The 26,419-nt window shown below is 44.3% G+C and overlaps 2 long non-coding RNA genes and 2 pseudogenes across 3 annotated transcripts; 1 reads left to right on the forward strand and 3 right to left on the reverse strand.

Annotated features, from left to right (window-relative positions):
- Positions 1–2,435: 2,435 nt before the first annotated feature.
- Positions 2,436–3,891, reverse strand: LOC136530710 (uncharacterized; annotated as a pseudogene).
- A 5,742-nt stretch (positions 3,892–9,633) lies between these two features.
- On the reverse strand, positions 9,634–12,577 carry LOC136530714 (uncharacterized). Its single transcript, XR_010777846.1, has 3 exons — positions 12,483–12,577; positions 11,827–11,966; positions 9,634–9,728 (listed from the first exon to the last, which is right to left on the reverse strand). It is a non-coding gene; the product is annotated as an uncharacterized lncRNA (long non-coding RNA).
- A 231-nt stretch (positions 12,578–12,808) lies between these two features.
- On the reverse strand, positions 12,809–14,188 carry LOC136530713 (uncharacterized). Of its 2 annotated transcripts, none has more exons than XR_010777845.1 (3): positions 13,944–14,188; positions 13,241–13,745; positions 12,809–13,139 (listed from the first exon to the last, which is right to left on the reverse strand). It is a non-coding gene; the product is annotated as an uncharacterized lncRNA (long non-coding RNA). The 2 variants fall into 2 exon arrangements; XR_010777844.1 differs by having other exon boundaries at positions 13,241–13,795.
- Positions 14,189–22,252: 8,064 nt separating this feature from the next.
- LOC136530712 (uncharacterized) lies at positions 22,253–23,177 on the forward strand (annotated as a pseudogene).
- The last annotated feature ends 3,242 nt before the right edge of the window (positions 23,178–26,419 follow it).

Raw genomic sequence — 26,419 nt, forward strand, 5'->3', positions numbered from 1 at the left:
GCACAAAGAAAAATGTAATAATAAAAATAATTATCAGAAAAATCTAAGATCTTGTGTGGGGCCATATTTTGGATGTAAATGACTGCCAAAAAAATTTCAAGCCATTTCAACATAGGCGGAGTCGATGTGCTTCACAGAGGTATATAGAACATTTTGGTCGAACCCTATCTATACACCTAGGTTCTCTGGGACTCTGAAGTCCATTTGCTTTCCAGTGCCGGATTGGTCTCAAACTTTTTCTCAAGACTACAAATGCCCTGTGTGTAGCCACCACCAAGTTTGAGATTTTTCTGATGTGGTTTGGTACTTTTTTAACTTTAATTGAATTTCCGCCCGAACTCACCGATTAATTATACAATGATTAATGAAGAACCTAAAGATTTACGTTACAATTACATGAAAACTAATTTCCTGTCGAAAACCAATAAATTTAATAATTTCAATTAAAGTCTACATTTTTGCATTAACGAAAATAGTGAGTATTAGTTGCATTATGCTCAACATTTATAATAAAAAACACAATAGTTTAGGTCACATATTTTTTTTGTGCAGTAAATGAAAATAAAGTTTATTACTTTTTCTAAAAAAATTATGCCTAGTATTGAATTTACTGCGCAAATAATAAGACTTAAACATTTAAATACAAAACATATATAAAATAAACTGATCTGCTTAAAAGTTGGCGGAAAATGAAAATGTAGCCCACCTTTAGTCCTGGCTCCTGCCACCAGCTGGGACTAAAGGTGGGCTGCATTTGGCGGCCCGCCAAAAAATCCTTTAGTCCCGGCTCCTTCCAACAGCCGGGACTAAAGGTCCCCCTTTAGTCCTGGCTGGTGGCAGGAGCCGGGACTAAAGGTGCTCTAGTCCCGGGCGACGGATGGAGCCGGGACTAAAGGTCCCTCTCCTATATACCTGCCGCCTCCATTCTCTCTTCCTCCTCATCGATCATCTTCGTCTTCAGCGCGTCCCCAGAGCTCCGCCGCCGCCGATTCCCCTCCCCAGGCCACCCCCGACGCCGCCTTCCTCACCGAGGGCACCCCGAGGCTCGCCCACCTCGTCGGAGTAGCCCCGACGCCGCGCCCCTCACCGAGGAGCCTCTGGCCACCCCCGACGCTGCGTGCGCGCCACGCCGCCGCCGATTTCGCCTTCCCGGCCACCCCCGACACCGCCTTCCTCACAGGAGGGCACCCCGACGCCCGCCCACCTCGCCGGAGTAGCCCCGACGCCACGCCCCTCAAGGAGGAGCCCCTGGCTGCCCCCGACGCCGCGCGCGCGCCACGCCGCCGCCGATTTCGCTTTCCCGGGCCACCCCGGCCCAACGCCGCGCCTTCTTCCTCACCGGAGGGCATCCCGACGCCCACCCACACCTCGCCGGAGTAGCCCCGACGACGCCGCGCCCGCCCAGGAGCCCCCGTGCCTCGATCCAGCGCCGCTGTCCACCACCGCCCGTCGCCAACACTCCATTAATTCTAAACCGGCGATATATATATATTATATTTATTATATTTATGAATTATATTGACGATATGTGTATTAATGTATATATGTATGAAATTATGTATGTATGAAATGTGTATATATATATATCAATTAATGTATACTCGTGATAGATACAATTTATTTATCATTATTCTTGATACATACATATATATATATATATATATATATATATATATATATATATATATATATATATATATATATATATACTTTTTCTTTATCTCATATCTCAAATTGAAGACTCGTTGGTTGAAGGAAAAAAAAAAACCCTGGACACACACCATCTCAAAGCAATCCAAGAGACAATAGGTGGATTTCTGAATGATCAGGTCTTAACTCTCGGCGGCGAGTTTTACTATGACCCAAATATGTGATGATGAAAGCCAAATTTCTTATTGATCCAAAGAACATGTGATGATGAAATGTACAATTAATGCAAACTTTACATGTGACGATGAAATGTAATATTATATTTTAGTTTACTTTTACTTGTGTTGCTTGCGTGCATTGATCGAGCGAAAACTTTATAGTACGCGTGCGTATACGCATATTACTTTGCAGCGAATAATGCGTATTCAAAAACCAAATTAAAACAAAAAAGAATCATCAATTGAAATAAGTAGGAAAAGAAAAAAAAGACCCTTTAGTCCCGGTTGATAATACCAATCGTGAATAAAGGGGTCAGCCCAGGCGCTGGCGTGGCTACCTTTTTAGTCAGGATCCACTTTTATTCCCGACTACTAACCCTTTATTCCCGAACTCCTATTCCCGGCTTGCGTAACCGGGAATAAAGAGGGATTGGCAGCCGAGAATAGAAGCTTTTTTTTACTAGTGCAGGTAGTCTACGAAATCGGATATTGTGTACCTTAAACTATACAATACCATTCAAATAACTCCTTATCATGTTTTGTTAGGTGGTTTTGCTCATACGGCAGTCTAGCTGGAATCCGGTGCCACTATGGCACGAGGGCCCACCAATGACCAACCAGAGCCTCCTTCAACCGCTCGTCGTCCATGTGGACATTCACTAAAGAACGTAATGGGCATGGAGCTTGTTGTGGTTCACTGGATGCACACCGTGGGTGATAGACAGGATAAGGACGGACGTGCAGACAAGACAGCAGCGGCAACTTCACTACTTCAGAGGTAAAGGGAAAGCCGTTCTCCACGTCCGCCGCCTGGAAGGCTCGAACCGCGGCTGGCCCTGGCCTCACGCGACCGCCGCCTGGGCGTTCTCTTCCGCGGCTTTGAGCAGCCTGGCGTGCTCCTCCGTAGCCTTGAGCAGGGCCAAGACGGCCGCGAGCAGCACCCTGTGCTCATCGTCCGCGAGCATGGTGGCGTCAGCTGAGAGCTCGCCGAGCCGCACCTCGAGCGCCGGCATCCGCAAGCTCCTTGGCAGCCTTGCTGATGAGCATGCCGCTCAAGGCGATTTAGCTGCGCCACCTCCCCGTCGTCCTGTTCCTACGAGGAGTCTCGCGTCGGCTCGTCCTACTCCACCGCCGCCACTGTCTCCAACTTGTTGGCCTCTGACTACCGAGCCTCGGCCCCTGGGTTCCCTCGCGGAAGTCGGCGGCGGACCTGATGCTCCGAGCGCGGGCGCCTCCGTGTAGACATGCAAACGGCGCGGGCCGCGCCGTCAGCCCGCTTGGCAGGCCCGCACCGCCAGCCTGCCTGACACACCGCACTCCCGCAACGGGTTCACGAGGCTAACCCGCGTAAGCCGGCGGCGCCGCTCGAACCCGCATCAAAGGTCCAGAGCCGACACACCACAAGGCCACCGGCCACCGGTCCGCGTCATCACGTGGACACGTCGTCACTTGGGCGCGGCGGCGGCGGCTACCGCGGCCGCGGCCGCGGCCGCCTCGGCCTCGGCCTTGCGGTCGGCTTCGACCCTGGCGGCGATCTCGGCGGCAGGAAGCTCCCGCCCTTGTCGCCGACGGCGACCTGGAGCAGCTGGGAGCCGAGCCCGTCGGCGACCGCGAGCATGATGCGGCGCATCTCGTCACGGAACTCGGCGCGGTCGACGGGGCCGCTGTGGTCGGCGTCGAAATGTTCGAAGACGACGTCGTAGAGCGCAGTAACGTCGGCAGGGAGCGGCGCCGGCTCGGCAGACCCGAAGCCGTTGCCGTCGAGGAGGAAGGACTCGAGCGCGCGGCGGAACTCCCGCGTGGGACAGCCGTCGCCGTAGCTCCGCGGAAGGCATGGCATCTTCGGCGGTAGTTTGCGAGGCCATCTGCCGCTCCTCTGCTCCCTTTTCTCTCCCTCTGCTAGCGCCCGTGGAAGAAGTCGCCGAGGTCGCAGTTATAACGGTACCCCCGAGAAGACGTAGACTTTTTCCTGTATACATAGGTACATATAATATATATATTATATATGTTCCATATTTGGAAATGTAAAGGACAGTACAGCGCCCTTGGTCACCATCACCACAGATAATGATAAAGATTACATAGTAGGAAGCATAGAACGTGATCAGAGTTATCATTGACAGTACATCAACAAACAATTAACTGGTGTAGCTATATAATGGATTCGGAATACAATGGGCATGCTTATATAAATTACAAATAGTAACTGTGCCAATGCATGTTCTGAAAATGGCTGGCATTGTGTCTGCACTAAAATACAACAAAGACAATCCTGCTGCTTGGTTGTCAAATCATTTTGGAACCTACTTGGCTGCTCTGGGTACCTTGTAGGACGCAAGCAATTGTGTACTGTCAGGTTGCCGGTCCTAACGTGCAAAAACCAAGGATGAGTATTTGGGCCGATTCAGAATGTAAAGTCAGGAGCAATGGATGCAGATATGTTGTAGGCACGCTATGAGAACATTAGTTTCAGGGTCACTCTCTAGAATCAGTACAAATTAATGACAGTACATTTCTCTCTAGAAGAACGTTGAAACAAACTAAAAGTGCAATTATTCATGTGGTAGGATGATGTCACTCTATGATTTAGTGGGGTCACATTTTTTACCATATATCTTATGGTAGTACAAATCGCTCTGTATGTTAGCAGAACTATTGACAGCCTGTTCGGCTGGGATTATTCCCTCGTAAACGATCGTAAATTTCCAGCCGGAACAGTATTTTTCTCTCACACCAAACCAGCCAACAACACTTCTTCACGATCCAGCAACGAACAAGCCCAGCCAAACGAACAGGCTGTGATATGACGACTTCATAAAAGTGATTTAATTCTAGAACTTGAACACGTATCTAATCCATTAAACAACTCGAAATCTAAGTAGCAGCTCCATACCTAAATTTACATCTAAATATAAACTTTCTTCAGATCCTGGCATGTGCATTCGGCAATGGGCAGACCTTGCAACCATTGGTAGCAGGTTTAACTGCAAGTATGGAGTAAGAAGAACTGGACAGGCTATTACAACTTAGAAATAATAATGACATTAAAAAGCATTTTCTTCGAAAAGATGGTAAGACATTTGGCACGTGGCAGCCCGCACATAAGTATTTGTGGGAGAAGGTTTATTCACTAAGATCATTGTTTACAACTCATATGTAGGAATTAAGCATGAACCAAACATTAAGAATCTAGACTGAAGCTTTGCTTTTAATAAATCTGAATGCTGACACCCGAATATGGGTTTACCACCGAACTGGAATGTTATCTATGTTTGTACAAACTGCATTGTAGCAGCAGCGAAAGGAAATGGCACTAAGAAGATCTTTTTATGTTCCTACGGATCATCGAAGGAGCAAGTGAAAAGGGCGATACATTGAGGTTTATGTTAGACAACCATTCAATTGGAACTTCTCTAAAAATCATGGAACTTCTCAAAGGCTATGGTGCGTAGGCTTTGCATGCTAAAAAAACAGGTATCCACAAAACAAAGAATCTATGAACGAAATAGCAGTATGGTGATGCATCTTTTTTACAAAGATTTTATACATCATCACTGAAAGCATCTTATGTTCTCGCCATCACCATGTATGACTGAGCTATCATTGTTTTTCGCAAGACTGTTAAAAACATATGACTAACAACAAAGATTGTATAAGCCCGGATCAGATTATGCTTTAGAACTCCAAGTTCTAGATCGGCATATGCCCCACCCAAGGGTGGGTCACCTGTCACCCATACAATTTAAAATATGAAGGCACGCCGTCGAGGCGGCCTCCCAAGGTATCCACGTATGTTCCATTTAGTTGATTCGTTAGGTAGAAATTCTACGACCCAGATGAAGTAGTGCCTCCATGACCCACATGAAGTCGTACCTCCATGCATGCCATGGTAGGCTGAAGCAAGTGGATGCATTTGAATGGAGCAGATGAAAAATTGATTGAGCATACATGCAAGCACCGTCTAAAACTGTAGGTGTCCTTTGCATGCAGGAATTTACCATGGGAATTTACATCACTGTGTCTTGTCCTTTTACATAGAGGAACTTACTGACACCCAGTTTTTACAGGGAAGGATGCAACCCCAGGTGAGGCCTGTGGTCCTTTTAGCCAATGTAGTAAATTTTCATGCATGCACAGGTGTTCTCTAGGCTATATAAAAAGTGTAAGTACTTTTACCATTCAGATTTACCGTGAATATGTGCACCGTAGCAGCAACCCCAGGTGAGACCATAGCAAGGGCCTCTTTGCCTGCAGAAAATTTACTGGTCAGCAGGGATTTACATCATCCATGGTAAAAAATTTACAGGTAGCTCAAGACAATGTGATAAACTTTCCTGCATGCACGAGTGTTCTCTAGCCTATTTAAAAAATTGTAGGTGTTCTTACCATTCAAATTTACCATGAACATGTGCAAATATGAAGCCACGCCGTCAAGGCAGCCTCCCAGGGTGTCCACGTATGTTCCATTTAGTTGGTATGTTAGATAGAAATGTCACGACCTAAATGAAGTAGTGCCTCCATGACCCACATGAAATCGTACCTCCATGCATGCCATGGTAGGCCCCGTTCGGCTGGCAGAATTTTGGCTGAAACTGGCTGAAAAACACTGTTCCGATTAAATTGTTGTGAGAGAGAAAACACTGTTTCGATTGAAAAAAGAAGTCGAACAAGCCGAATATGGGGCAAGCCGAACAGGGATGTAGGCTAAAGAAAGTGGATGCATTGAATGGAGCAGATGAAAAATTGATTGAGCATGCATGCCAGCACCATCTAAAACTGTAGGTGTCCTTTGCATGCAGGAAGTTACCATGGAAATTTACATCACTCTGCCTTATCCTTTTACATAGAGGAACTTACTGGCACCCAGTTTTTATAGGGAAGGAAGCAACCCCAGGTGAGGCCTGTGGTCCTTTTAGCCAATGTGGTAAATTTTCTTGCATGCACAAGTGCTCCCTAGGCTATATAAAAAGTATAGGTGCTCTTACCATCCAAATTTACCATGAATATATGCACCGTAGCAGCAACCCCAGGTGAGACCATAGCAAGGGCCTCTTTGCCTACAGAAAATTTACCAGTTAGCAGGGATTTACATCCCCCGTGGTTAAAAATTTACAGGTAGCTCAAGATAATGTGGTAAACTTTCCTGCATGCACGAGTGTTCCCTAGACTATTTAAAAATTGTAGGTGTTCTTGCCATTCAGATTTACCATGAACATGTGCACCGTAGCTACCTAATAGTGCCTCTTAAATATTTTGTTGGAGGTAAAATAGTACTTCTTTTACACCATGCATGTTAAGCTTCATGTGCCTTCGGTTAAAAAAATTCACACGCACAGCATAGGTGAGAGTAGGTGGGTCCATCTAGTGATTAGCCTCCTTGCTATCAGTGCATGAAGAACCGTCCCTCTTCGAGGAACATGCATCGGCATTTGTACTCACACAACCATCCAAGCGTGCATGCACACCTTATTTAGGTTGGACCCCACTCCCATTGATGAGGTCCTTGCACCCGGTGGTGGCAGAGGCACCCAAGCCTCATCCAAGCCTCTAGCTCTTGCCTATATAAGCATGTGGTGTGCCTCCCGGTGCTTCATCGCTTCCTCCCATTGCTTGCAAGTGCCCTCCTTGTAGTTCATATAATTCACCCCTGCAGTAGCTTGTGTTGTTGTTCCTGGCCTTTGTTACACTAAAACCACTAGCATAGATGCCGTGGCATTTTCCAGGCATGGATAATGGCGTAACCAGAACAGACTGCATAGGAAGCACGACATAGTAGGTCTGTGCTGTGAACCTATCATAATGAAAGATTTTATAAAATTAACGCCTAACTATGAACGTAGCGAGTGGCTGGGCAAAGCTTTGAATTTGAGCTCACTTAATTAGCATGTGCATATACATGAGCTCACTTAGTTAGCATGTGCATATAAACGTATCAGGCATACTTTGTGCATATACACGTGTAGTGATCATGTCCGACCAAATCGTTCCGCTGTGCCTATATGTGTTTAGCGCATGATCTCGATCCTAGGAAGTGGTGCCTGCGGCCTTGTTCGTGCCCTTGCTCCTATACATCTGGCTTCCTATTCTCTTATTTTCTTTTCCTTTTATTTGCGTCGGTCCTCTCCTCTCCTAACCTTCGTCTCGTCAGTATATAATTTTTGTTGTGCTCCGAACGTGTACAGGCACACATTGATGGCACATGGAAGGAGCTTCCTCTAGCCGGCCAAGGAAGAGGCAGCGTGGGGAGAGTGCAGCTTCAGTTCTAGGTGTTTGATTGTTTACCGTTCCCCTTTCACTTACGCTGTTCCCATCCCTAATTAGACATTCCTCTCTCTGGTTGTCTTCCCTACCCTTCGCCTCTAGCTATAGTTGAGGGGACAGTACATGAGAGACAGCAACGTCGGAGGTCTAAAAGACAGCTAAAGAAAAAAAAGGTTAGTTGTGTACCTTCTCGTTTGTATAGGTGTGTGTGCGTAGGTGTTGCGTTGCTTTCCCCTTATGTTAACGTGTAAGTTTTGATTCCATACGCAAGTTTTGCTTTCCCCTTATGCTGGTGCCACCGCCGGCGTTGAGACAGCTGCCCTAACTGATGACCATCATGGGAACAACGAGAAGTATTTTTTTAGCTGCCTAGGCAACTGAACAATTGTTTTGAGAGGGACCATCCCTTGAATTTGTAGTTTCCTTTTTGGTGAGAAATAGTTCTTCGTATGTTACACCCACTAGTCCATTCTTGTGTTATGTCCAATGAGAATTAGGTGTGTGTGTGGTGTTAAGTCCAATCGATCTATTTGTTGACTGTAATTGTGATTGCACCTGGTGCTGCCAATTGAATCCCTACCATAAACACCTATTGGAATGGTAAATACAAATATGCACAGCACCAAAATTCACCCAACACCTACTAACATGGGGGACAAAAACAGTTTATTTAGCTAGCGTTTTTGTAAAATTCGAAGCAAAAGGAACCAGAAACTTACATGAGCACCTACAGGGGGTGGCGAGCACTGATGGGGTTATGGGCGTGGCCTTCCCCTTTGAGCCTCCGTGCACAACGACCACCGATTAGCGTTGCCTCTATGTGTCACGCCGCCGCCAACCCTAGCTTCAGTACGCAACCACAGCAGCCGGTTCTTTCCTCCGTGCGGAACCACCGTCGCCGGTTGTGGCTGCCTCGCCTTTGGGGTAGAGAGATAGGGCGCCAGCACACCGCCGCGCTGGGGAGCCGCCGCGCCGATATAGGACGTGCGCTCTTGTTTGCCAGCTCACTCTTGTTCTTGTATATTCAACTGACAGTTGACAAATTCTCCTTTTTCAAAATGTTTGACAGTAAAGTGAAAATTAACATAGTCTCATGTACAGTATCTGAGCAATTTTCTGGATACATTTGTCATGCGATGTTGATTTTCAAAAACATCGGTGAAGCTTACTTGCAACATGGTAGATTTTCCACAATTTCTATAGCCTTGTACTTGAGATGCACACTGAAATTGAGCGCTCTGCTCGAGCTGACATTCAGAGATCAATTTGTTAAATATCTACAACTACTATTTGATCCGTTAATATAGGAAATATAGATTGCTAAATCCTATTTTGCACAATGCAAACAATTTTGACCATTTTAGGATTCTACATTTAGGCAAGTTTGCAGCAATCAAAATTCAGAACAAACCATAAGATGCAACATGAAAATTCAGTTCTAGATTTTATGTCTCCTGTCCTGATGAATTATTGTAGATAAGATAATACTACATTGCAGGCTATACAACAATTTAAGGACTAAATTTTGATGGTTGAGGTACAAACCAAATTTGAGTCAAAAGTAAGCGGTTTCTTCTTGCTAACCCAAAGCAGAAAACCCTGAAATATAGAAATAAACAGAAATTTCAAACAAATTTGTGGGCTGATAGTGGAGGTACATTGTGGTGATGGCAAAGTAATAATTGTTAGCTTGTCTTTATAAAGTTCAACAGGTGGACATAGAGCCAATTGGAAGTTCTGTCAGATCATTGAAAAAAAAGTAATCATACCATGAGAAAGCATGTTTGAAGGCTATCTGGCTATGACAAGTAGAACTAAGAAAGACAACTGAAAAGCAACTCATAAAGAAGCACAACTGCACAAGTAACAAAAAGGTAGGTGTTCTTATCATCAGGAAGGGATAGCAACTTGCAGCAGGTGGCTTCACATGACGGGAGAAGCTAATTTCTTTTTCCTTTCTTGATAATTATTTTCTCTGTTTTTGATATTCACAACCTTTTTATTACTTAGAATTTTTCTCTGTTTTAGAAGCTGAGTTATACTAAAGACCATTTCGTTTTCTCGTGCAACAAACAATATGATTGTTTTAGTTTTCCCGGCAACCAACCTGATAAAATAAAATCAAATACCTTAAATTGCGCTGGTATCTGATGATGGATGCATCCACTATGCAGCATTCAGTTAGCTAACTATCTATTATAAACTCTGAATGCATATGGGCCATACAGATTCTCATTAACTAAGACTGACTGTACTGTACAGGTTGCCAATTTGAGGTTCACTGACAACTTCGGGTGAGTTATGAAGGCAAAATAAAAATAGCTATCCTGTCTTTACCAATTTCCAGGTTTTAGGTTTTCCATTCAACCAGCGACAAACAATTTGAGATCGACCAGAAGCATCGATTCAAATAGTTTGGCGCTTTACAGCGTCAGCAGAATACACAGCAAAGTCAGCCTATGATGCTCTTTTTCAGGGTGTTGTTAGCTTTGGGCCTTACGAACGTATTTGGAAAACATGGGCCCCTCCAAAGTGTCGGTTCTTTTTGTGGATGATTGCTCATAATCGCAGCTGGACAGTAGACAGATTGGTCCGCGCGCGGCCTTCCCCATCCAAGCGAATGCCCATTGTGTGACCAAAAAGATGAGGCCATTCAACACCTTCTCATTGGCTGTGTGTTTGCAAGACAGTTTTGGTATTCTCTTTTGCATCGTGTTGGACTCTCTATTCTCACCCCACAAGCAACAGAACTCTCCTGGGAGGACTGGTGGATAAAAGCAGAAGCTGTTGTAGACGGTGACAGAAGGAAAGGGTTGAACACCCTCATCCGCTTGGTGCATGGACCATTTGGAGGCATAGAAATGATTGTGTTTTCAATGGAGCCACCCCCAGACTGGACACAGCGCTGCTCCTTGCAAAGGAAGAAGCCGAGTTATGGTGTTTGGCAGGAGCGAAGAGCCTCTCCCTCCTCACTGCCAGGGGGGTCTCTTAGGGGCTATTTGTTTTGGTCCGGTCGTTTCTTTTAAAATTTTCAGGTGATCAGTTTATCAAGTTTTTAGGAGGTGTGTGTGTGTCTGGGTCTATGTACAACTCTTTCTTCTCCTTTTAATGAAATGATACGCAGCTCTCCTGCGTGTTTGAGAAAGAAATATATGCTCCACTGTATAAATTGAAAGTTGTATAAATTTTAGTGTAAATTTGGAAGGTGTATAAGTTCTCTCTTGTCCTAATTGAATATATAACTTTGTTCTATCCAAATGAGTTCATAATTTAGAACTTCTCACTGTCCGACAAAGAGTATGGAAATAAGCATCACACAAAACACTGAATAATTGCCAAACTCAAGTGGGTTACCAAAACCTTTTATTTTATATTTGTTTTTTTACTATACAGATAAGTGATAGGCATGACTAAGTTTGAGACGGCCAATAGGGCATCAATATAAGTATTTGTCACTTTTACAGGTGGAGCAGCATTCCAGGAATCTCATAGCTATCTTGTGACAAATTCAAGGAATTGTGTATTGTGTAAATATCAGAGACACAAGCACAAAAGAAAATATTAAAATATTTATTCCGAAACAATGATAAGATTGCATAGGATACACATACAGGCTAACAAGTATTATTGGGGGCAGCGAGACTGGAAAAGTATCTTCTAGATGAAAAATGGTCTTCTGAAGAAGCAAAGTTGTCACCTGTACTGATCTTCTGAGACGTGTTCTTTTCCTTATTCCCATTACCATCAAAGTTTTTCTCCACTTTGAACTCACATGAATCCCCATCTAGGACCGGTGACTCATCGCCAGAAACTGAAGAGACACCTGAGAGCTTCTAACTGCATATTGATTATGTTTTACTCCTTCATTCAGAGGAATCCACAACTACTTCACTGCTTTATTTTCCTTATCTTAATAAAGCCAAAAATGAGAAGCAAAGGATAAGTTAACTCAAATCTATTTTTCGGACACACTAAAACCTGCAGTTTGGTATGTTAGTCTGTTGGTGTGTGCTCTACTGCAAAACTGGAATAAAAATATAATAAAAAATAGAGCTTCGGCTGCATTCCATTAAGCTCACCAAAACGAGTTTGTCGCCTTTAACCTCTATGGTGCTAAAGGGTTGTGATACGTCTTATTCCCCCTCTACTCCTTCTAAAGTCACACCGTTCTAAAATGATTAAATGTACTTTTTTTGCTAGTGAACTTAGCTGTGCCATCAAAATTCAGGAGTTCTCAAGAGACTATATGAATTAAAATCATAGCAAAGCATGATGAAAAAGCAGACATCGATGAGCTGCACTTGACATGATATGGTGCTAATACTGAAGGATAATTTCAGAGCTCTCTTTCACCTTTGTGTAAGAGTAGACAGTGTGAGACACCAATTTGGTATGAACAGGTGAGAGCTTCTAATTGCAGGTCCATGACAGGTGCATATCACTTGGATATATTGCGAAGGATTCTCAGGCTCCAGATTGCATTACTGACAATGCGGCCAAACAATACCAAATCCAAAATCAGAATCTTAGATGAACAAAGCTAAATGCTGACCTTGAAAGGTGTAAATATATATATATATATATATATATATATATATATATATATATATATATATATATATATATATAGCCACAGAATAACTTATTCTATGGCCACCTTGATTTACGATAATGTTTGTACCAATTTACGATAATGACAATACACATTTACGATACATGGGTTACTATAATTCAAGATGATACTTACCATAATGCTATAGTAAATCACTTATGAGGAAGTTACCATAATCTCAGGCTCCAGATTTACGATAATGACTATACACATTTACGATATATATATTGCCTATGATTTTCAGGCTCCAGATTGCATTACTGACAATATGTCCAATGATCTCCTCATGCCTGCAGCTTGATTTTATCCAGCTCCTTCATTTTTAGTCAATTGCATTGCCCAGGATCGATGTCCTGTCCATCTATTGGACACAACGAGTGGATCCATGTCCTGTCCATCTATTCGGCACAACGAGTAAGCAACAAGGTACATTTCATCAATTGAAAGACATTTCTTGGTAGAGACCAAAAAGAACAAAAAAAGGAGAGTTTTTCCTTACTTCACTGATCTTGGGCAGTCGTTGGATAGGTCGCCATTGAAGTCTTCTGGTGGTGGCAGCCATCAGGTTCTGCTCTCTAGCCTCCCCTCTTGGACTCCGTAGTCTGCAGCGAGGTGCCGCTGCCAAGCACTGCTCATGGCAGGGACACCGCGATGGGCGACCTCATGGGGCACCTAGGTGGCGAAGATGGCGAGAACGAAGAGGCCGCAGTAGGTGATGCGCGCGAAGCTGCGGCCGATGCTGTTGACATCCTTTGGGAGCCGGCTGTCTTCACTCGGTCTAGCGTCATCTTCACTTGGCATTCATCGTGGAGGTCACGCCATGACCCATTCCTACGTAGGGCCGCCGCCGCATCCAACTAAGCAGGACCTATTTTACTGCCGACAAGCCCCACGTCCGCGACTATGACGACGAGATTGGTGGTAACAACGCCCCCTCGCATCGCCGCCGCCGCCAATAGAGAGACCGCCCAGACCACCACCAAAGGCCCGATTCACCCTTGTCCCTGCCGGATCGGGGCACCGCCGTCAGTGGAGGTGAAAAGGGTGGAGCGACCTGCGTCGTGGGGAATCGAGCGGGTGGGGCAGGACGGCGGGGAGTCACGCGGACGGGGAGAGGCGGAGTGGCGATGAAGCGGGGGGTGTGTGAGGGGGAGGGGAGTGATTGGAGCCGATCCAAATCAAGTGAGCAGGAGCGGACGCACCTCGTAGCCGAGGGAGGAGCCGAGGAGTCGTCTGAGGTAGCAGATGACATCTTGGCGGCGGCGCTCCGCCTCCTAGGGTGGTGTGGACGCGCAGCACCACCTCGTCGACGACCGGCTCCGCGGCACGCTCCGCTGAAGGGAGCAGGGCCACGGATCGCATGAGGGGAGCAGTCGCCACGATGAACCTGGTGCCACGTGGCATTGTTTCCTTCTAGGAGATCCGCGATCAACGCCGCGGGGATGAGGCCGCACCTAGCAACAAATATGTGTACCTTGCTTCGAAGACGAGTATGGGAGGACACGGTGGTAGCAGGCATATAACCATACAAATGCATTATCACTGCCATATATATATGGTCTAAGTACTACCACGTGAAATGGTTCCACATAGAATGATAGCCCACGACAGATTCAGTAAAAATAATATTGCATATTACAGCCACCATAGTATCCCTCATAAATGTTAAAGTGCTGCCTGTCCGAACTTTATTTAGTTATTACTGACAAGGAACTCACATGGATACCTAGCACTGGTACTATGCTAGCTACGTAAAAACTTAACCACAATGACAATTGCAAAGGACCTCACATCACAATATAGCTGGTATAGGAATTGCGCTGCTATTTATTTGGTGAATGTAAGAAATAACTTAATCATGCGTAGTCAAGTTGTGGACAGGCCCTATGTCCTCAAAATTTGAATAAATCCACAAAACTTGAATATTTATTCAACTCTTCTTATTTCAACAACTATCTCAGGGCCTCTCGTAGGGTAGCGGGCGTATTACAAGGATATACAATATGATTGATGCCACCAGAGTAGGAATTAGGATAGCAAAGATGGTCATAGTGAGCTCATCTTCATCTAAGCACATCTTGAGAGTGTCAGCTTCTTGCTTCTGACAATGTACTCTGGCTCCTGCTTGATGTTTTCTTCGATAGTATGCAGCTTGCAGCACTTATCTTAGCCTTTTTCTTAAAATGTTGAAATAGGTTGGCATTTGAATAGGGGGCTTATGTGGGTGATTAGTGTTGAGTGTGGAGTGTCTTGTTGTGAAGGGAGAGCCAGGGGGGCGTTTTATAGGCGATTGATGGCGGGTTTAGAGGGTGGGTGCGCACCATTATCGGTGGCACTGAGCAGCATCGGGGGCTGAGGGAATCAGGTTCATGGGGGACAGCAGCGGCAACATCAGGCCAATGGAGGTGACATCACGAGCGGTGTCATGGGGCGGTGGCGCGACATGCAGTGGGTGGTGGTGCAGAGGAGACAGCGGCGTGACACTGAGAGGATGTCACCAGTGTGCAGGAAAAGGAGCATGGGTGAGTGGCCACTGGCTGTGCACATGGCTTTAATTTGCATGCGGTCTGCTGTGCGCTTTGTTAGTTGCATGGGTGTGGAGTAAATGTAGCTAACTCGGGCGCACCCATGCAACCGGGAAGTGGAGGCGGCGTGGAAGGGAAACACTGGCGGGTCACGAGGTGGGGAGAGCGTCGGCCATGGTGCACTCCTTGCGCAAGCTTGAGTGGTGGGAGGAAAAAGGAGGGGAGAGGGGTTCGCTCGATGAGGAGGCGTGCGAGCGGCCGTGGCCCAAAAGAAGAAAAAGGAGGGGTCCGGTACTAGGGGCGAGGGTGAGAGTCGAGAGTCGACAGGGTGTGGGAAAAGGAGAGAAAACGAACTGTGCGAGTGAATAAGGCGAGTGTGGCATAGCCAAATGAGAGCTGAACGCAAGTGGGTCCTGGTATCGACAGCATCCGCAGGTGTCGATGCGTGTGTAGCGCGGTCAAACTGGACACTGGGATTAGGGACATGGCGTCAATTTAAGCGTTTCAATCACTCCAGACTACTCGAATACTAACCTTTCCTTGTTGCTCTTCTCTCTTCAGAAACCGTATTAACTCAGTTGCTTTGAAAAAGCACTACTTCATCAACCCATTGTGGATTTTCTATTAGAACACAAGGATATTTTTCCTAAAGGAGAATATTTTGTTGCGAGAGCGATACGGTGGTGTAACTTGGCAAAGGTGCTTGGTTAACCACCTTGATACCAGTGCATGCTGAGCAGCGTCGCCATGTGGTAGCTATTCCACAGGGGCCCTCGATTTCGTCATGGCACCATAAGCATTTAACCAGGCAACTTTACCAACTTACATGCAATGAAAGCAGTGGGGTCACTGACCATGAAACCAGGGGAGGATTGCATGGTAAGATTCGGACAACATGGGTTCCTTTCATGGCAAGGGGGCAGGAAATCAAATCCCACAATGGATTTAATTTTTAAGGAAATTTAAGTGTTCTGCTGCGACATCCACAATTAATTGATATAGTGTTCTCTATCATCCAATCATAGCTGGTCTGCTTGCATCTGAATGGTTGCTTTTCTTGTAACCCGCTTGATTTTTGCCTCGAGAACCCTAAGTAAGTCTAACGAGGTCTAAGGGTAAATCGACATAACAAACACAATGGATAAAGCAAAATGCACGTTGGGTACAACATACAGGCACTCACTCCCATTCTCGACACATCGTTTGCCTCCTATGACCCAACTGATTCTTAACATCTACGGATGAAATACAACGGAAAGATTACAACACTAGAGGACAATGATGAAAAGCACTACTAACTATGGGTACATGTCCCCTAGGACAACTCATCTACTTTGTCGGACCAAATGGCTTCATTCTCGGGCTCGGTTGGTTGTTCTTCTACACTGGCTAAGGATCTGCCTCCTCTTGTGGTGGTGGCTGAGTGAGGGGAAGCAAGGACTCTACTTTTGATACCTCCGAGGGTGGAGGTGTTGGTGGTACTACAACACCGGTTCTCCTTTCCGGTGGGTGGACAGGGATTCCCTCCAAGACCAAGGGTTCCTACCTTTTCAGTGGTAAGCGTCCTATGCTTGACCCTTGTGACTAGATAAGCATCCTCTAGCTGCTGGGTGTGCCAATCTTTGGCTTCCTTTAGGGCTTCTACCATAGGCAGTCTCATGAGTTTCTGCGACTACCTACATTGGCGTGCGCCTCAGCAAGTTGCACTTCGAGAATCCTAGAGAAGATCTCGGCTTCCTCGACTCGGCAGAGGCACTTCCTTAGCTCCAAGGCCTACCGGTCATACTGCACATCTAGAGCAATCAAATACGTGGTCAGATGTACCATAGTTGGGCTGTCTTCTTACGCATCCTGCCCTTGCAAAGCCTCCATGTGAGCCCTCCATACCCAGTCGATTCTTTTCCAAAGGTGGAAAGAACTTCATGGGGGTACAAGTAATGGGCTCTTCATAGATCTAGGCAAAGATGCCGCAAGGCTTTGTGGGCCACAACTTGGTAGGTGTCGACGAAGCAAAACCCAGTTGCTGGTCACATTCTAGGCTTTAGTGATATCGAGGAACTCCTCACTCTTCCCAATGTAGACGGTGACCTCACATCGCTTAGTGCCATGTTTCTCATGCTCATGACCCTCATACTCGAGGCGATCCTTGACTCTGAGTTTTTGCAAGGTGGCATACAGGATTTTGGGAAAACCCTCAGTGTTTAGGCATAACTGCTAACCCATGCTCCTGCCATCCTTGGTGGATGGTGGTTACAAGGAAGGATCGAGCGAGAAGCTTGTTCAGGGAGAAAGACTAGGTGAGCTAAGACGCACCGAGTGGTGGTACCAAGTGGCTAGGCTAGGCCTTTTGTAATGGCAGAGTAGTCATTGGTCCTGGCGCAGTCCACCATTGAGTCTGGTGTGGAGACCAATAAAAGGAAAGTGGTAGGATTTTTATGCGCATGAGATGAGCAGTGTCCTGAGGCCATAAAGGACTAGTACTGACTACAGGGTAGAGGTTCGACAAGAGCGTAGAAAGGGAGCATGGAAAACAGTGAGCCACGGTAGGCATGAACCATAGGCAAACGCAAAACACAAAGGCACTCTACAGCAGTAACTTATGAACAAGGACCTGGGTAGTCAGCACACTTTGCGGCACGCGTGGCACCTACGAATAGGCGCACCAGTGAGCAATACTGGCACGACTGACTAAGGCAGTACCAGCGCGTCTGACTTAAGGATTATATACTACGCAAGAGTTAGTCCACCGAAGAAAGCCTAGTTAAATCTATTTCGAATACTTAACCATAGCAATAGGGCTACTTATATACTTCTTTGCAAACGCTCTAACTTTCTACAAAAATATGTTATCACACTTTAATTTAGAAAAGGGTTTTGAAGCTTTATCTCCTCATTTATGCTTTGATACCACCTATAGCAGAACCGCCTAATCTAATGTCATTCCAAGAGTACCTGTCCTCCATTAGACACTATGTACCCAAGAGAGTGCACTAAATCACACCGTTCTGTCGAACCCACCCAAAGAGAGAGCTCAAGAATCCACATTTTTCGTCAGGATCATAAATAAGAGGATAAAGCTTACAACATTCTTAGCCATTTTTACATCACTTTATTACAACATCAGAGTACTTCAACAAGTTGAATGCAACGGCGAAATAAAAAATAGTTGGCATGTAAACGAGTTTATGCATTTCAGGTTCACAAGTTTTATCTTGCAGCGGAAAATAAACATATGATCAAAGTTACAGCAGGAAACAAAGATTAATTTAATGACATGGTAAATCATTAACATAGTGGTCGTTTATATATAAGATATGCTAGCAGATTTTATATCTTTTCTTATAGAACCTTTAGTGAGGGTTATAAATAAACACTATGATCACAGCGTGAAAGAAATCCTCTCTGAGCCCACTAGGAGGTTTCCACACACAAGAGTCAGCTCTAGCATCCACCTGTCACCTGCAACAGGGGGAATAAAACCCTGAGTACTCGATTGTACAAAGCAAAACTTACTCGACTGGGAGAAAAATAAAAGACTCCAAGGATGTGCAAGGCTTATTTGGCTTGCTGGTTTATTACATTTGTAGGGAGCATTACTAATAGTGCATCCTTATGTTCCAAGTTTTTAGTCAGTTATTTTTAGTTGATTAGCTAACCATTCTAGGTAAGCACATATGCTACTTTCAAGCATGTGGTAAGTAATCAGAACCATTTTACCATCTTTTATATTCCTAGTTCTTACTACGGTGCTAGACCATAGCCAAGTCATTACCGTCTCATAGAAAGGGCGATTCATGAATCAATATATCCCTACTGGGTACCCCAAAACACATGCCCCACTTGTGCCCCAGGCATAAACAAGACCAACCCGTTCCACTCCTGTCACGGGGTCTAGGTTCTATCCAAACTTGGACTCCAAGCCCCAAACACCTGAGACCCGATCTCAGTATGGTGCTTAGACCTCCACCTAATATCCACCCCTAAAAGTCTGTCCAAAAAGAGCCAGAACCCATGACAAGAGAGTAACAAGTATTTCTGCTCCCATAAGCAAGTATGTGCTTAGGATAATAAGTCTATGACCTGACTACCATCCATAGCAACGGACGATCCTCAATCGACTCAGGCAGGACAAATACAACCAGAGCCTCGCTCAGTTGCGTAACCAAGTCCAAATCCAATGTACAATCATGCCCGGTCTCCAATTATCATCCATATATATTCCATGCGATAGTAATATGATAATAACAACAATAATATCTTTCCTATATCTCACGAGTGATAGGTAATCACTCGACTTCTATCAGGGTCCTATAGCATAGCAGTGTTAGGAGTATGCCCTAGAGATAATCATAGAGATGATTATATTGCCTTGTATCCATCATATATTATGAGTTCATTGAATTTCCATTAAAGACAACCTGTATCGATTAGCAATTATGTGAATTGTTTGTGAAACTCTTTTACTTGAATGGTTATTCTAATGTTGTCCCTGGTCAGAGTTTGTGTGAGGACACACATGAATAATGGATCAACACATTATTAGTTGATGACTATGTTTCACAAGTCATAGACATGGAGATGTCAAACTAATAATGTGGGCACATGTATGAAATGGGGCTGGACTGACCCAACGTGAGATGTCATTATTATCTCTATTCATATCATGTACGTTATATCCTTAGACCTGAGATTGTTGTATGTATTCAAGATGTGAAATGACCTACTCAGGGACTATCAAACGCTACTCCGTAATAGGGTAGTTATAAAGGTGGTTTTCGGGTTTGTCGGGAAACATGCTATGAGACATAGACAATCAAAATGGAATTTGCCCCTCTCTATATATGAGAGAGATATCACTGATCACTCTAATGATTAGATCAAGAAATGCATGGCCGTGCTTGGGTTAAGTGTTAACCTATGAGTTGGACCAAATATCGTGAGGCAAGGGAATAACAAGTATGTGGTTTTATGGTGGTTCATCTGATATGATCTTTGCGTACGCATAGGAGTTGACATGCCTTGCTAGAGGCCGCTATCAACTAATGGGCGAGTAGGAGTACTCGGGCCATGTCTATGTGTGCGTGAACCCATAGGGTCGCACGCTTAAGGGGCTAGAAGCCTAGTTCGGATTGGATCCGAATTAGACAAGGCTTAGGGTTACTAATGGGCCTCCAACTCGAGAGCTCATTAGGGACGCCTATAAATATGTGGGGTGGGGCAACGGGGCAAATCAATCCATGCCTTTTGGCAGCCGTTGCCACCCATCCTATGCCCGCATCTGCTGCTCCTTGCGGACCTAGCAGTCTGGAGGCGCAACGCTTCCTCCCTGTACGTGTGGATACCTCGGAGGTGCTACATATGGAGCACAAGGACGAACCACACGAAGGGAATGGACGGACGGACAACCTCGCAACTGCATGGCACTGCTACGATGCGTTTGACTACATCGAGTCGCTTCCGCTGCACTTGCGCCTCTAGTGGTAATCCCGTGATCTATAACTAGCAGTAGATCCTGGTTTATGAGGTTGAAATTTTTGTTTTCTGGCTAGCGTAGCATCCTCATAACCCTACAGTGGTATCAGAGCCATTACTGCGTCGTTATAGGTTCAGATGAGTGCGTATGGAGATATGTGCGGTTGTAGATGAGTCTCTAATCATGGTTCGTGATTTACCGTATTGGTCTTGTAACGATCTACTCATACTGGTCAGAATTCCACCATCCGAGTTAAGTGATACATGTAAATCCAGTCATGGCAAGATAGAGATCAATCAGATTGATTGAATCGAACCTAGGTTAGGTGTCGAGCGCATGTGATGTGAAACGGTGATAGATTGGATCTACTGTCGGGCGCCGGGGTGTAAGAAAAAGTGTTGTTCGGTAAAACAACCATAACTTTTGCATACGACCTCGAATTGAGACGAATTCTATATGAAAATTGTAGAGAAATTTTTTTTACATCCAATTCTCACATGCTTTCCCTTTTTCGCTGAAATTAGATTTGCGAAAAAGGCCAGGAAGATGGTGTTTTTGGCGTTTTAAGATTAGACGTCGGAATCGGTTAACTCTGTTTTGCAGGAATTTATGACTGGTATAGCCCTTATGTGTATGTGATGCATGGATGTAATTAATTCATGGCTTGCATGTCGTGAGTATGACAATATGGCTGGAGCAACTAAGATATTGTCAAATTGATGTAATGGCCTGCGTGCCAAACTGTGATGATCCTATCCGTGACTATGTAATCTTCTTCACTGCCTTGCGTTAGTGATAGCTAGTCTTGGTGGACTCATCACTGAAGGATGGCATACATGGATCATGGAGATGGAGATCATCATGAGGAATAGTTCGATGGAGATGGAGATGGAGATCCCCAAAGGAACATTGGACTATACCATGTCATATCTCTGTGCTAATGCCGTTCTTACTATATTCTACTTTCACGTGCGATAATGTTTTTTGTCTACATGCGATGGTGAAGTAGAATGATCCCTCGGCAATGTTTAAGTTAAAATGCTTCCCCAAACCTTGCACTGTCAGGTGTCTTGTACAATCGGTGGTGGGTCTATGAAATTAGGGTGCCACTGGTTTTCCTTGAGTAGACAGGTTCGTATCGGATACTTACAACAGAAGGGTTGGTTACTTGAACAAGGTCATCCTAACTGGTTAGGGACCTTGGAGCATGAGTAGTTGGGCACCAAAGCATAGAGATGCTACCCAACAACAAGAGTCATATGTGATATGATTAGCAAAGAGTTGCTTACCAATGTACCATGTCTTCTAGCGGTGATGCTAAAGCTCACTAGTAGACTTGTTAGTTGTGGGTCTTGAATCACTAAGTTTCAATAGAGGGATATTGATTTTAGTGGGAGTAGATTATATTAAAGTTTTAATATTGTTTACTCTATCTTGGATACATTGTCTTAGTATTTTGCATTACTTTTGTTGTAGATAAATGGCACCTAGCAATCAACCATTTACTTTGCGTTCAATTCTTGAGAAAGATAAGTTGAATGGAACAAACTATGCAGATTGGATCCGCAACCTGAGAATTGTTCTCAGGGCAGAGAAAAAGGAAGAAATTCTAGACACCCCATTACCAAATGAGCCTACTGATAATGCACCTGCTGCAGAGAAAAACGCTTACAAGAAAGCATGTGATGCTGATCTTGAAGTGAGTTGCCTTATGCTTGCTTGTATGGAACCAGATCTACAGTTGCAGTTTGACAATAACCATGCAGCGCACGATATGATCGTGGTGCTCAATGATATGTTCTAGACTCAAGCCAGGACTGAAAGGTTCAATGTCTCAAAGGCTTTTGTTGAAACCAAGCTAGCAGAGGGCGCAGCAGTTGGGCCACATGTGATTAAAATGGTTGGTTACACTCAGAGGTTGGAGAAGCTGGGCTTCCCAATTGGCCCTAAATTAGCTACTGATTTTATTCTCGCGTCTCTTCCGCCCAGCTATGGAAATTTTGTTGCGAACTACCATATGCATGGGGCGGAGAAGGGCTTGAATGAGTTATGTGGCATGCTTAAAACAGCAGAGGCTGACATTAAGAAAGGTGCTAGCAGTAGCCATGTGATGGCGGTCCAAAACAAGCCTAAGTTTAAGAAGAAGGGCAATTCTTGGAAGAAGAAAAAGGGCAAGGCTAAAGATGAGATCTCTAAGCCAAACCCACCTGCGCCCAAGGCTAGACCACCTGCTGATGCTGAGTGCTTTCATTGTCATGGGAAAGGTCACTGGAAGAGGAACTACAAGCTGTACCTGGAATCCATTAAGGATCGCGGCAGTAAAGGTACTCCCGCAGCTTGTACACTTATTGTTTATGTTACAGACATTTTCCTTGCTAATTCTTATATTAATTCTTGGGTATTTGATACCAGATCGGTTGCTCATATTTGCAATATGATGCAGGGAATGATAAGAAGTAGAAGCGTGGAAAAGGGAGAAGTTGATTTCCGCGTGGGCAATAATGCAAGAGTTGCTGCGTTGAACGTCGGGACGATGCAACTCCACCTCCCGTCATGATTTATTATGGAGTTGAATAATTGTTATTTTGTTCCTATTTTAAGTCGAAACATTGTGTCACCTTCATCTTTGATGAAAGATGGTTATTCATTTGCGAGTAAAGACAATGGTTGTGTGATCTCTAAAAATGACATGTTTGTGGCTTCTGAATCCATTGTGAATGGGTTATTTATTTTAAATCTTGAAGTTGCTCCTATCTGTAATATAAGTGCTAAAAGGCCTTGGCTTAATGAGTTAAGTCCTACCTATATGTGGCATTGTCATTTAGGTCATATAAGTGAGAATCGCATGAAGAGGCTCCATTCTGATGGGCTTTTAACTTCATTTGATTTTGAATCATACGAGACATGTGAGTCTTGCCTGCTGGGCAAGATGACCAAGGCGCCTTTCACAGGTTTTCCTTAGAGGGAGGCAGACTTGCTAGAACTCATACATACTGATGTATGCGGACCAATGAGTGCGACAGCAAGAGGCGGATTCCAATACTTCATAACCTTCACTAATGACTTTAGTAGATATGGCTATGTCTACTTAATGAAACATAAGTCTGAGACATTTGAAAAGTTCAAGGAGTTTCAGAGTGAAGTAGAGAATCAACGTGGCAAGAAAATTAAGGCTTTGCGATCTGATCGTGGAGGCGAATATTTGAGCCACGAGTTTAGCAATCATCTAAAGAGTTGCGGAATTGTTCCACAGCTTACGCCACCTAGAATGCCTCAGAGAAATGGCATGTCCGAGCGACGTAATCGGACTTTGTTGGACATGGTTTGATCTATGATGAGCTAGTCAGACCTACCATTATCATTTTGGGGATACGCTCTAGAAACAACCGCTTTCACATTGAATAGGGTACCATCTAAGTTAGTAGTTAAGACACCATATGAGATGTGGACTGGTAAGAGTCCCAGTTTGTCTTTTCTGAAAATTTGGGGTTGTGAAGTTTATGTCAAACGACTTATGACAGATAAACTAACACCCAAATCAGACAAATGCTTTTTCGTGGGATATCCAAAGGAAACTTTAGGGTATTACTTCTACAACTGATCAGAGGGCAAAGTGTTTGTTGCTCGGAACGGTGTTTTCTTAGAGAAAGAGTTTCTCAAAAGAGAGAAAAGTGGACAGAAGGTGTATCTTGAAGAAGTTCAAGATGAGCCAGTTGGGAAGGACTCTACGAGTGATGCTAATGTAGCAGAACAAATTGAGATACCCATGGAATAGAAACACCGCCACAACCACGAAGGTCAGCAAGAATCCGTGAGTTGCGTGGGGATTTGTTATTGTTAGACGATGATGAACCTATGACTTATGCGGAAGCAATGATGGACCCAGATTTCGAGAAATGGCAAAGTGCCATGAGATCCGAGATAGATTCCATGGGAAACAATCAAGTTTGGAACTTGGTTGACCCGCCTGATGGGGTTAGACCCATAGAGTGCAAATGGATCTATAAAAAGAAAAAGGATATGGATGGAAATGTTCATATCTATAAAGCTTGACTTGTTGCAAAGGGTTTTCGGCAAGTTCAAGGAATTCACTATGACGAGACTTTCTCGCCGGTAGCGATGCTTAAATCTATCCGGATCATTCTAGCAATAACTGCTTATTTCGATTATGAGATATGGCAGATAGATGTTAAAACAGCCTTTCTAAATGGAAATTTGGATGAGGACGTGTATATGATACAGCTCGAAGGTTTTGTTGATCCAAACAATGCTGGAAAAATATGCAAGCTTCAGAAATCCATTTATGGGTTAAAGCAAGCATCTCGGTGTTGGAACATTCATTTTGATGAAGTGGTCAAAGGGTTTGGCTTCCGTCAGAATGAAGAAGAACCTTGTGTTTACAAGAAGGAAAGTGGGAGCGCTGTTGTATTTTTGATCTTGTATGTGGATGACATATTATTGATTAGGAATGACATTCCTATGTTGCAATCTATAAAGACTTCATTGAATAATAGTTTTTCTATGAAGGATTTAGGAGAAGCAGCATATATTTTGGGCATCAAGATCTATAGAGATAGATCAAAGAGGCTTATAGGATTAAGCCAAGATACGTACATTGACAAGGTGTTGAAACGATTCAACATGGAACAGTCTAAGAAAGGGTTCTTGCCTATGTCACATGGTATGCGCTTTAGCGATAAACAGTGTCCTTCGACAGCTGATGAGCGGAAGCACATGAGTAAGGTTCCATATGCCTCGGCAATTGGTTCCATCATGTACGCCATGATATGTACTCGCCCAGATGTCTCATATGCTCTAAGTGTTGCGAGCAGGTACCAAGCTGATCCAGGAGAGAGTCACTGGACACTTGTTAAAAACATTCTTAAGTACTTGAGAAGGACTAAAGATGTGTTCCTAATCTATGGAGGTGAGGAGGAGCTCGTTGTAAATGGTTACACTGATGCTAGCTTCCAAACTGACATGGATGATTCACAGTCTCAATCAGGTTTTGTGTTCACAATAAATGGTGATGATGTAAGTTGGAAAAGTTCCAAGCAGGAGACGGTGACCGATTCTACAACAGAGGTCGAGTACATTGCAGCTTCTGGAGCTATGAAGGAAGGTGTTTGGATGAGGAGGTTCCTCATTGAACTTGGTGTGTTTCCGAATGCGTCCAGCCCATTGAATCTACATTGTGACAACAATGGGGCAATTGCGCAGACTAAGGAGCCAAGGAATCACTAAAAGAGCAAACATGTACTACGGAAATTTCACCTCATTTGAGAGTTCATTAGACGAGATGAGATCAAGATGTGCAAGATACACATAGATTTGAATGTTGCAGATCCTTTGACAAAGGCTCTTCCACAGCCTAAGCATGAGGCACACATAAGAGCTATGGGTATTAGATATCTTTGGGATTAACTCTAGTGCAAGTGGGAGATTGTTAGGAGTATGCCCTAGAGATAATCATAGAGATGATTATATTGCCTTGTATCCATCATATATTATGAGTTCATTGAATTTCCATTAAAGACAACCTGTATCGATTAGCAATTATGTGAATTGTTTGTGAAACTCTTTTACTTGAATGGTTATTCTAATGTTGTCCTTAGTCATAGTTTGTGTGAGGACACACATGAATAATGGATCAGCACATTATTAGTTGATGACTATGTTT

This window comes from Miscanthus floridulus, unplaced genomic scaffold (genome assembly GCF_019320115.1).
Source record: "Miscanthus floridulus cultivar M001 unplaced genomic scaffold, ASM1932011v1 fs_182_1_2, whole genome shotgun sequence".
In the NCBI taxonomy this organism is placed as follows: domain Eukaryota; kingdom Viridiplantae; phylum Streptophyta; class Magnoliopsida; order Poales; family Poaceae; genus Miscanthus; species Miscanthus floridulus.